At 32.8% G+C, this 11,330-nt stretch overlaps 1 pseudogene; it reads left to right on the top strand.

The window, feature by feature from the left end:
* The first annotated feature begins 296 nt into the window (after window positions 1-296).
* On the top strand, window positions 297-1,875 carry LOC142611097 (zeatin O-glucosyltransferase-like; annotated as a pseudogene).
* Window positions 1,876-11,330: the final 9,455 nt, after the last annotated feature.

Below are 11,330 nucleotides of genomic sequence, written 5' to 3'. Positions count from 1 at the left end.
ATTTTTTTTATGAAACTCAAGTTACATAAAAAATTGGTAACTATTTTTCATGAAACTTGATTTACACGGCAAAATCGAGTTGCACAAACTCGAGCTTTCAAAAGTGGTAAATCCTTTATTATTTTACAAATAGTGGTAGATTCCTACATATTTTAACAAATAGTGGTACTCACCATTTTTGCCCTATTTTCTTTTAAAATTTGGGAAGATAACATCATTATCATTGAAGGAAAAGGTGAAAATCTCAATGTCTTTTGCTTATAAAAACCCAAACCCAAACACAAATCTCCAAACCCCCAAATCTCGGAGACCCAATCCAAAAAGTAAGCATTTTCCAACTTTCATCAATGGCTAACCAACAACAACATCAAAGCCATGGCCTAAACAAAACCAAGGTGGCAGTGGTCATGGTACCCTTTCCTGCACAAGGCCATCTCAACCAACTCCTTCACCTCTCACGTCTAATCTTAGCCTACAATATCCCAGTTCACTATGCCTGTACTGCCACTCACAATCGTCAAGCCATGCTTCGAGTCCATGGTTGGGACCCAAATTCAGTTTCAGACATCCAATTCCATGACCTCAAAATCCCACCTTTTCTCACCCCATCACCAAATCCCAATGCACCAAACAAGTTCCCTTCACATCTCCAACCATTAATCAATGCTTCCTTGCATCTTCGTGAACCCATGGCTTCACTTTTACATGAACTTTCATCCAAAGCAACAAGAATCATTGTCATCAACGATTCATTGATGTGCTCAGTGGTGCAAGACTTGGTAACTATCCCTAACGCCGAGTCATACACCTTCCATAGTGTATCAGCTTTTGCTGGCTTTTTTAATACGTGGGAAGCAATGGGAAAAGCTCTAGAATTAGATTTGTACTCCAAGATAATCACAAAAGACCTTCCATTTCTTGAAGGTTGTTTAACAACTGAGTTTATGAACTTTATTGATTCACAAGTAAAGTTCCAAAAGTTAAGCTCCGGGTACCTTTACAATACATGAAGGGTCATAGAGGGTGCATATATGGACTTAATGGAAAAGATAAAGGGAGACAAGAAGCATTGGGCTATTGGACCATTCAACCCTATGAGAAATATAGGTTCAAATAAAAGGCACAAGTGCTTGGAGTGGCTAGATAAAGAGTCACCAAACTCAGTGATATATGTGTCTTTTGGGACAACAACTGCCATGGAAGACGAGCAAATAAAAGAGCTAGCAATTGGGTTGGAAAAAAGTGAGCAAAAGTTCATCTGGGTATTAAGGGATGCTGATAAAGGTGATATTTTTATTAAGGGAGAGCTTAGAAAGGCTGAGATTCCCAAAGGGTTTGAAGAGAGAGTGAACGGCAGGGGGATGGTAGTGAGAGATTGGGCACCTCAATTGGAAATTCTAAGTCACCCATCAACTGGTGGATTTATGAGTCACTGTGGATGGAATTCTTGCATGGAAAGTATCACTATGGGGGTGCCAATCGCAGCATGGCCAATGGCCTCTGATCAGCCGATGAACACTGTTTTGATAACAAAATTGCTCAAAGTTGGTATTGTTGTGAAGGACTGGTCACGTAGAAATGAGTTAGTGAAATCATCCATTGTAGAAAAGGCTGTAAAATTGTTGATGGCATCAGAAGAAGGGGATGAGATAAGGAAGAGGACAGTGGATTTAGGAGGTGCTATCGAGCAATCCATTGAAGAAGGTGGAGTTTCACGCATGGAGTTGGATTCTTTCATTACTCATATTACTAGGTAGAGAGTTTGTGGAAAGTTTGAACTTATTAATTTATGTTATGATAAAATAAGGGAAGTTTATGCAATGAATGTATTTGAGAGTTTTTGGAAGTTGTGTAATAAACATAAGGAAAGTTATGGTTGCATGTGTGGATTATATATAATTATAAATCCAAAAAGAGGAGAAATACAAGTATTAGAGAGTTCTCTGACTCTTCCCTCTTCATCCTTTCTCCCTTTGTGTACTTTGTGAGTGAGTTACTTTCTTTGAGTAGTGTGTGAGTGTTTGGATGTGCAAGTGCCACCCACTAATTTCCAACAAATCAAGTGGCATAATAGCTAATTGTTTAGTAGTAAGAAAGGCTATTGCCAACTGTTAGGGTCATATTTTCTATATAATTGACTAATCCTTTGACAAATTGCACTTTTATTATAATTGGGTAGACCTAAGTTGGGTTTAATATATTAAGAAGTATGTTATTCAAATATATCAAGTGGTATCATTAAAGACATGAAGATTGATCAAAGAAACAAGTGAAGAAAACTTGTTTCATTAAGTCTCGACAAATGCTGCTGTCAAAGTTTAATAGAGAAGTTTGACACAAGCTCAATCTATCGAGATATACGATTTCAATATTTCTAGATCTCAAATTCAGTCCATGATAACTTGGATGATTAGGGTTTCTTTTCTCACAACCTTAATTAGTCATATATAAGGCTTATTTTAAAAGTCATCAAGTACAGAAACATAAACCTAGAAAGGACATGACTAACCATAAAATCTTTTCTATCGTAATAACAATTCATGTAACAGATATGTTACATTCATTAATAAACAACTTCATTAATTAGATTCAATAATGAAGAAGTTCATTAACATGTTATTACTTTTGTAACTCCATTCTAACACATGGATTTATCTATTGTTGATATTCAGAATCACGATAATGATAACACCTCTTATAGGAGGTCAACTAGAGTTGTAAATGAACCAAGCCGTTCATAAAGAGCTCGAGCTTGGCTCGATAAAAAACTCGTTCATGTTTGTTTGTTTATAAACAAGCTAAGCTTAAACTTTAATTTTAGGCTTGTTTAATAAATGAGTTGAGCCCAAGTAAAAAATATTGTTCATGAACAAGCTCGTGAAGACCAAGGCTCGATACAAAAGTAACAAAACAAGTTGAGCTTAAGCTTATTTATGAGTTTGGTAATACAATTGATATGAGCTTGACCAGTAAACTCATATCCTTCTAAGACTTTAATTAATTATAAGTTGAGACCACTCATCCAAACCAAATAGGCTAGATAATAAACTTGATTTAGGCTTGATAATATACTTGTGTTGGATCTTAAGTTCAAAAGCATGATATTGAGCTTGAGTTCGGGCTTGATATTGAGCTCGAGCTTGATATTGAGCTCGAGCTTGGCTTGATTAATAAATCAAGCCAAGCCAAGCCAAGCCGAGCTCAAACTTATATACTTTATAATGAGCTCAAGCTTGAACTTTATTTTTAGGCTCATATCAAGTTCAAGCCAAGCTTGAACATTCTATTTTTGCTATCGAGCCGAGCTTGAACATTCACTACTCGATAAAGTTTGGCTCATTTACAGCCTTCGACTCAAGCTACTAACAATGACACGATAGATTTATTAAGGCCAATACTCAATTTGCATGAATTTCATTATGGAAGGATTACCAAGATTATTTTGCACTAACTATCGAAAGACTAGACCTTATTGTAGGGGGCCTACTTCAAAATCAGAGGTGTTTGACAATCTGTGCTACAAAAACCAACTTTTTTTAATAAGTAAAAACCAACTAAACAAATTGAGGAGTAGATATAGTGGAGAGAGAGAGACTCTACTAACAAATCTTAAATGTGTGTTTGGTTCATCAAATCTACATTAAAAAGAATCGTTGTCACTGCCAAATCATTTTGGAAATCTTAGGCCTCAAAGAGCATAGTGTGGGGTCAAATACACCAAGAGAAGAAACTAAAATGATGCAAACTTGCTTTGCAAAAAAAAAATGCATATGGAATTAATAGTTTAATTTTGAAAGGGATTAAAAAATACAAAGCTTCAAATGTTCATTGTGTCATTTTCCATCCCAGCACCAAATATTACCATCATTCATGGTCCTAAACCTATATTTGAAATATCATTTTGGTGGGTTTGGATGGCAAGATTTTGGCATGTGAATTTGAATTCGGGTGATAAAAATCTAAAACTACCTTTGGATGCTTTAAAAAAGGTTAAGGGTTTGAATTTGACAAATCTACCAAAGATTTTAAACCTATAGAATCCTTGGATTTGAAATTATGATATCTAAATTCAGTGGATTTGAAATCATGGACTTTTAATATATTGATTTAGAATCCAAATCTAAATCCAAATTCAAGTTTTCAAATGCAATCTTCAAGACATCTCAAAAACCATTTAGTCCATCTATCAAAAAAAAAAAAATCATTTAGTCCACAAAAAGGATAGGCAAGGTTACTCATGAATCCAAATTAATAACAATAAAGTGAACCACCAATATTGCAAATGATTTAGAAATAATACAGCTTTGATACGTAGATCATTAATAAAATATTGATACCCTCTAAGGTTACAATTATTTTACATGCTTGTTGACGAAAATTGTTAACAATAATTGTTAGATTATGTTTAACAAACGTTGTCAAATTGTTTAACAAACATTATCAAGTTATGTTTAGCAAACATCGTAAAATTATGTTCAACAAATGTCGTCAAATTATGTTTAACAATTCGTCAAACATAATTTTACCCATAGGCCTTTTGACGTATGAGTTTTACAGATGTGAGTAGTGCCCATTCAAGATAATGTATCTCTTAATTACAACCATTTGTTTAAAGGCAAAACCCTTTGATTCCAACACGTTGACCTTGTACATGAGTTTATTTATTTTCATATTTAACGGGATATGTGTTTTTATTTACTTGCGACAGCACCTAATAATTTGTTTAGGTTGCCCGCGCTGCCTTGACGGGGATCAACCCAATTCGTAGTTCTTAAAGTGAGGTTTTAGATTTAAAATCCTCAAATTAATTTTGCCCAATTTTAAATGATGGACATTTAAGTCAAGTGCTTTTTATTTAATTAAGGATCGACTTAATTTTAATTTTGAGTGAAATAATTGGTTTTAATCTCAAGGACCATGCTTTTATGATAATCGAACTAATAATTCTTTTTTAAGAAGTTGAATGTCTAAGAAAATTTCTCTTTCTTTCATTTGATTCTTGTCGGAATTTTAATAATATTTTGATTGAAATTCCAAAATTTAATTAAGGGAAAGAAAACTCCTTTGAAGCAATTTAATCATTGTGAACATATTTGGAATAGGAAAATTTAGCCAACCCAATTTTATGGTCATTTTATTTTAAGAACAATTAACTCTAATCTTGTTTAAAGAATTAATGAACCCAAAGAATTAGTCACGATTAATTTTGTAGACTTAATGCCTCCATCAATTTGATGGTGGAGTCAAGAGCTCCATTAAAAATTGGTGGAGTCAAGGACATCATTGATGGGGTGGAGTCAATAACTTCATTAATTTAGTAGAGTCGAAGACTCCATTAATTTGGTAGAGTCAGGGATTCTATTAACATGGTAGAGTCAAGGACTCCATTAATGAATTTGATTTGGTAGAGTCAAGGACTCTACTTGAGAAAACACTGAACCAAAGCTTGAAAGAATTTTTATTTGGTAATGTTCAAATGCGATTTACGAGTCAGGAACTCATACCTAAAGCTTAGCGCATGGAGTTAGGAACTCCTAATGAAACCCAACCCTATGTGTTTTACCAAACGAAAATTCAGATTTGAAAAAGATGAAGAGGGAGAGATTTAGAGAAGAAAGGGACTGATCAAATCCCCACCTAATGCTGTGTGTTCCTCCTCTACTTGTTGCTCTTTATCTCTGCCTGTGTGTGTTTTTTAATCTCTGTGTGTGCATGCTTCTCTTCTTTTTTTCCCTTTTTTTTCTTGCAAAAGGCCGCTTTAGTTTATAGAGGGATTGAGAAACCTTTTTCCCTAGTTTTTTAGTTAACTGATCAATTCATGGGCCATTAACTTCTTTCACGTTCATGCCATCACCCACTTTCGACTTTTCAATTGTTTTTAATTTTTTTTTTAATTTATTTATTTTTATGTTTAAGGAGATATGTATTTTTATTTATTTGTAGCTGCTTCTAATAATTTGTATAGGTTGCTTACGTAGCCTTGACGGGGATCATGCCAATTCGTAGTTCTCAAAGTGAGGTTTTAGTTTTAAAATCCTCAAAGTAATTTTGCACAATTTTAAATGATGGAAATTTAAGTCATATACTTTTTATTTGATTAAGCATTGACTTAATTTTGATTTTGGGTGAAATAATTGGTTTTAATCTCAAGGACCATGGTTTTATGACAATTGAACTAATAATTATTTTTTAAGAAGTTGAATGCCTAAGCAAATTTCACTTTCTTTCATTTCATTCTTTGTTGGAATTTTAATCATATTTTGATTGAAATTTGCAAATTTAATTAAGGGAAAGAAAACTTCTTTGAATTAATCATTGTGAATATATTTGGGATTGGTAAATTTTCCCAACCCAATTTTACGGTCATTTTATTTTTAGAATTATTAACTCTAATTTTGTTTAAAGAATAAATCAATAATCCCAAAGAATTAGTCACGATTAATTCGTTAGAGTTAATGCCTCCATTAATTTGTTGGTGGAATCAAGAACTCCCTTAATTTGGTAGAGTCAGGGACGCCATTAAAATGGTAGAGTCAAGGACTCCATTAATTTGCTAGAGTCAAGAACTCCATTAAAATCTGGTAGAGTCAAGGACTCCATTCATGAATTAGATTTGGTAGAGTCAAGGACTATGCTTGAGAAAATACTAAGCCAAAGCTTGAAAGAATTTTTATTTGGTAATGTTCAAATAGGATTTACAAGTCAGGGACTCGTTCCTAAAGCTTCACTCATGGAGTTTGGAACTCCTCATGAAACACAACCCTATTTGTTTTACCTAACAAAAATACAGATTTGAAAAAGATGAAGTGGGAGAGATTTAGAGAAGAAAGAGACCAATAAAATCCCCACCTAATGTTATTTGTTCCTCCTTTATTTGTGGCTCTTTATCACTGCCTATGTCTGTTTTTTTTTTAATCTTTGTGTGTGCGTGTTGCTCTTCTTGTTTTCCTTTTTTTTTCTTGCTGAAGGCCGCTTTAGTTTATAGAGGGATTGGGAAACTGTTTTCCCCTAGTTTTTCAGTTAACTGATCAATTCATGGGCCATTAACGTCTTTCACGTTCATGCAACACCCACTTTTGGCTTTTCAACTATTTTTAATATTTTTCTTTAGAATTTATTTGTTTTCATGTTTAAGAGGATAAGTGTTTTTATTTATTTGTGGCTGTACCTAATAATTTTTTTAGATTGCCTACGTAGGCTTGACAGAGATCAAGCCAATTTTTAGTTCTTAATGTGAGGTTTTAGATTTAAAATCCTCAAATTAGTTTTTCCCAATTTTAAATGATGGACATTTAAGTCAAATACTTTTTTTTTTTTTTGAAAGGAGTCAAATACTTTGAATATAATTAAGTATCGACTTAATTTTTATTTTAGATGAAATAATTGGTTTTAATCTCAAGGACCATGCTTTTATGACAATCGAACTAATAATTCTTTTTTAAGAAGTTGAATGTTTAAGCAAATTTCACTCTCTTATATTTGAATCTTTGTCGGAATTTTAATCATATTTTGATTGAAATTCCCAAATTTAATTAAGGGAAAGAAAACTCCTTTGTAGCAATTTAATCATTGGGAACATATTTGGGAATGGAAAAGTTTCCTAACCCAATTTTACGGTCATTTTATTTTAAGAATTATTAACTCTAATCTTGTTTAAAGAATTAATTAATAATCAGAAAGAATTAGTCACGATTAATTTCATAGAGTTAATGCCTCCATTAATTTGATGGTGGAATTTTAATCATATTTTGATTGAAATTCCCAAATTTAATTAAGGGAAAGAAAACTCCTTTGAAGTAATTTAATCATTGGGAACATATTTGGGAATGGAAAATTTTCCCAACCCAATTTTACCGTCATTTTATTTTAAGAATTATTAATTCTTATCTTGTTTAAAGAATTAATTAATAATCACAAAGAATTAGTCACGATTAATTTGGTAGAGTTAATGCCTCCATTAATTTGATGGTGGAGTCAAAAGGTCCATTAAAAATTGGTGGAGCCAATTAAGGACTCCATTAATGGGGTAGAGTCAAGAACTCCATTAATTTAGTAGAGTTGAAGACTCTATTAATTTGGTAGAGTCAAGGACTCCATTTGAATGGAAGAGTCAACGACGCCATTAAAATATGATAGAATCAAGGACTTCATTGATGAATTTGATTTGGTAGAGTAAAGGACTCTACTTGAGAAAACACTGAACCAAAGCTTGAAAGAATTTTTATTTGGTAATGTTAAAATAGGATTTATGAGTCGAGACTCATACCTAAAGCTTCACGAATGGAGTTAGGAACACCTGTTGAAGCCCAACCCTCTTTGTTTTACCTAAAATAAATTCAGATTTGAAAAAGATGAAGAGGGAGAGATTTAGAGAAGAAAGGGACTAATAAAATCCCCACCTGATGCTGTGTGTTCTCCTTTACTTGTTGCTCTTTATCTCTGCCTGTGTCTCTTTTCTTATCTTTGTGTGTGTGTGCGTGCTTCTCCTCTCTTTTTTTCAGTTTTTTTTTCTTGCCGAAAGACCGCTTTAGTTTATAGACGGATTGGGAAACCATTTTCACCCATTTTTTCGGTTAACTGATCAACTCCTGGGCCATTAACTTCTTTCACTTTCATGCCAACACTCACTTTTGGCTTTTCAATTGTTTTTAATATTTTTCTTTCAAATTTATTTATTTTCATGTTTAAGGAGATATGTGTTTTTATTTACTTGTGGCTACACCTAATAATTTGTTTAGGTTGCCTACGTAGCATTGACTGGGATCAAGCCATTACATGGTTCTTAAAGTGAGGTTTTAGATTTGAAATCCTCAAATTAATTTTGCCCAATTTTAAATGATGGACGTTTAAGTCAAATACTTTGTATTTAATTAAGCATCGATTTAATTTTTATTTTTCATGAAATAATTGGTTTCAATGTCAAGGACCATGCTTTCATGACAATCAAACTAATAATTCTTTTTTAAGAAGTTGAATGTGTAAGCAAGTTTCACTCTCTTTCATTTGAATATTTGTTGGAATTTTAATCATATTTTGATTGAAATTCCCAAAATTAATTAAGGGAAAGAAAACTTATTTCAAGCAATTTAATAATTGTGAACATATTTGGGATTGAAAAATTTTCACAACCCAATTTTACAGTCATTTTATTTTAACAATTATTAACTCTAATCTTGTTTAAAGAATTAATTAACAATCTCAAAGAATTTGTCTCGACAAATTTGGAAGACTTAATGCTTCCATTAATTTCATTGTAGAGTCAAGAACTCAATTAAAAATTGGTGGAGTCAAAGACTCCATTGATGAGGTAGAGTCAAGAACTCCATTAATTTAGTGGAACTGAAGACTCCATTTATTTGGAAGAGTCAGGAACTCCATTAAAATGGTATAATTAAGGACTCCATTTATTTGGTAGAATCAGGGAATCCATTAAAATATGGTAGAGTCAGGGACTACATTGATGAATTTGATTCGGTAGAGTCAAGGACTTTACTTCAGAAAACATTGAACCAAAGCTTGTAAGAATTCTTATTTGGTAATGTTTAAATAGGATTTACGAGTTAGGGACTCGTACCTAAATCTTCATGCATGAAGCGAGGAACTTCCCATGAAACCCAACTGTATTTGTTTTACAAAACGAAAATTCAGATTTGAAAAAGATGAAGACTGAGAGATTTAGAGAAGAAATGGATTGATAAAATCCCCACCTAATGTGGTATCTTCCTCCTTTAGTTGTTGCTCTTTATCTCTGACTATGTCTCTTTTTTTCTCCGTGTGTGTGCGTTCTGCTCGTCTTTTTTTCCATCTTTTTTTCCTTACTGAAGGCCGTTTTAATTTGTAGAGGCATTGAGAAACCTTTCTTCCCTGTTTTTTCTTTTAACTGATCAATTCATGGGCCATGAACTTCTTTCACGTTCATGCCATCACCCACTTTCAGCTTTTCAATTGTTTTTAATATTTTTCTTTCAAATATATTAACTTTCATGTTTAAGAGGATATGTGTTTTTTTTTTAGTGGCTACACCTAATAATTTGTTTGGATTGCCTGCGTATCCTTGATGGGGATCGAGCCAATTCATTATTCTTAAAGTGAGGTTTTTGACTTAAAATCATCAAATTAATTTTGCCCAATTTTAAATGATGGACATTTAAGTCATATACTTTGTTTTTAATTAAGCATCAGCTGAATTTTGATTTTGGGTGAAATAATTTGTTTTAATCTCAAGGACCATGCATTTATGACAATAGAACTAATTATTTTTTTCTAAGAAGTTGAATGTCTAAGCAAATTTCTCTTTCTTTCATTTGCTTCTTTGTCAGAATTTTACTAATATTTTGATTGAAATTCCCAAATTTAATTAAGGGAAAGAAAACTTATTTGAAGCAATTTAATCATTGTGAACATATTTGGGATTGGAAAATTTTCCCAACCCATTTTTACGGTCATTTTATTTAAAGAATTATTAACTCTGTTCTTGTTTAAAGAATTAATGAATAATCCCAAAGAATTATTCACAATTAATTTGGTAGAGTTAATGCTTTCATTAATTTGATGGTGGAGTCAAGAACTCCATTGAAAATTGCTGGAGTCAAGGACTCCATTGATGGGGTAGAGTTAAGAACTCCATTAATTCAGTAGAGTCAAGGACTCCATTAATTTGGTAGAGTCAGGGATTCCATTAATTTTGTAGGGTCAAGGACTTCATTAAAATGGTAGAGTCAAGGACTCCATAAATTTGGTAAAGTCAAGGACTCCATTAAAATATGGTAGAGTCAAGGACTCTATTGATGAATTTGATTTTGGTAGAGTCAAAGACTCTATTTGAGAAAACACTGAACCAAAGCTTGAAAGATTTTTTTTATTTGGCAATGTTCAAATAAGATTTACGAGTCAGGGACTCATACTTAAAGCTTCGTGCATGGAGTTAGGAACTCCTTATGAAACCCAACCCTATTTTTTTTACCAAACAAAAATTCACATTTGAAAAAGATGATGAGGGCGAGATTTCAGGATGAAAGGTACCAAGAAAATCCCCACCTAATTCTGTGTGTTCCTCCTTTACTTGTTGCTCTTTATCTCTGTTGTGTCTCTTTTTTTCCCTCTGTGTATCGTGCTTCTCTTCTTCTTTTTTTTTTCTTCTTTTTTTTTTTTCTTGCTGAAGGCCACTCTAATTTATAGTGGGATTGGGAAGCCATTTTCTCCTATTTTTTCTGTTAACTAATCAATTCATGGGTCGTTAACTTCTTTCACGTTCATGCCATCACCCACTTTCGGCTTTTCAATTGTTTTTAATATTTTTGTTCCTGTAGTGGCCACCTTTTCAGCCTTTT

This window comes from Castanea sativa, chromosome 9, assembly GCF_040712315.1.
Source record: "Castanea sativa cultivar Marrone di Chiusa Pesio chromosome 9, ASM4071231v1".
NCBI classification, from domain to species: Eukaryota; Viridiplantae; Streptophyta; class Magnoliopsida; order Fagales; family Fagaceae; genus Castanea; species Castanea sativa.
This window is presented reverse-complemented; position numbering and strand designations above follow the sequence as displayed.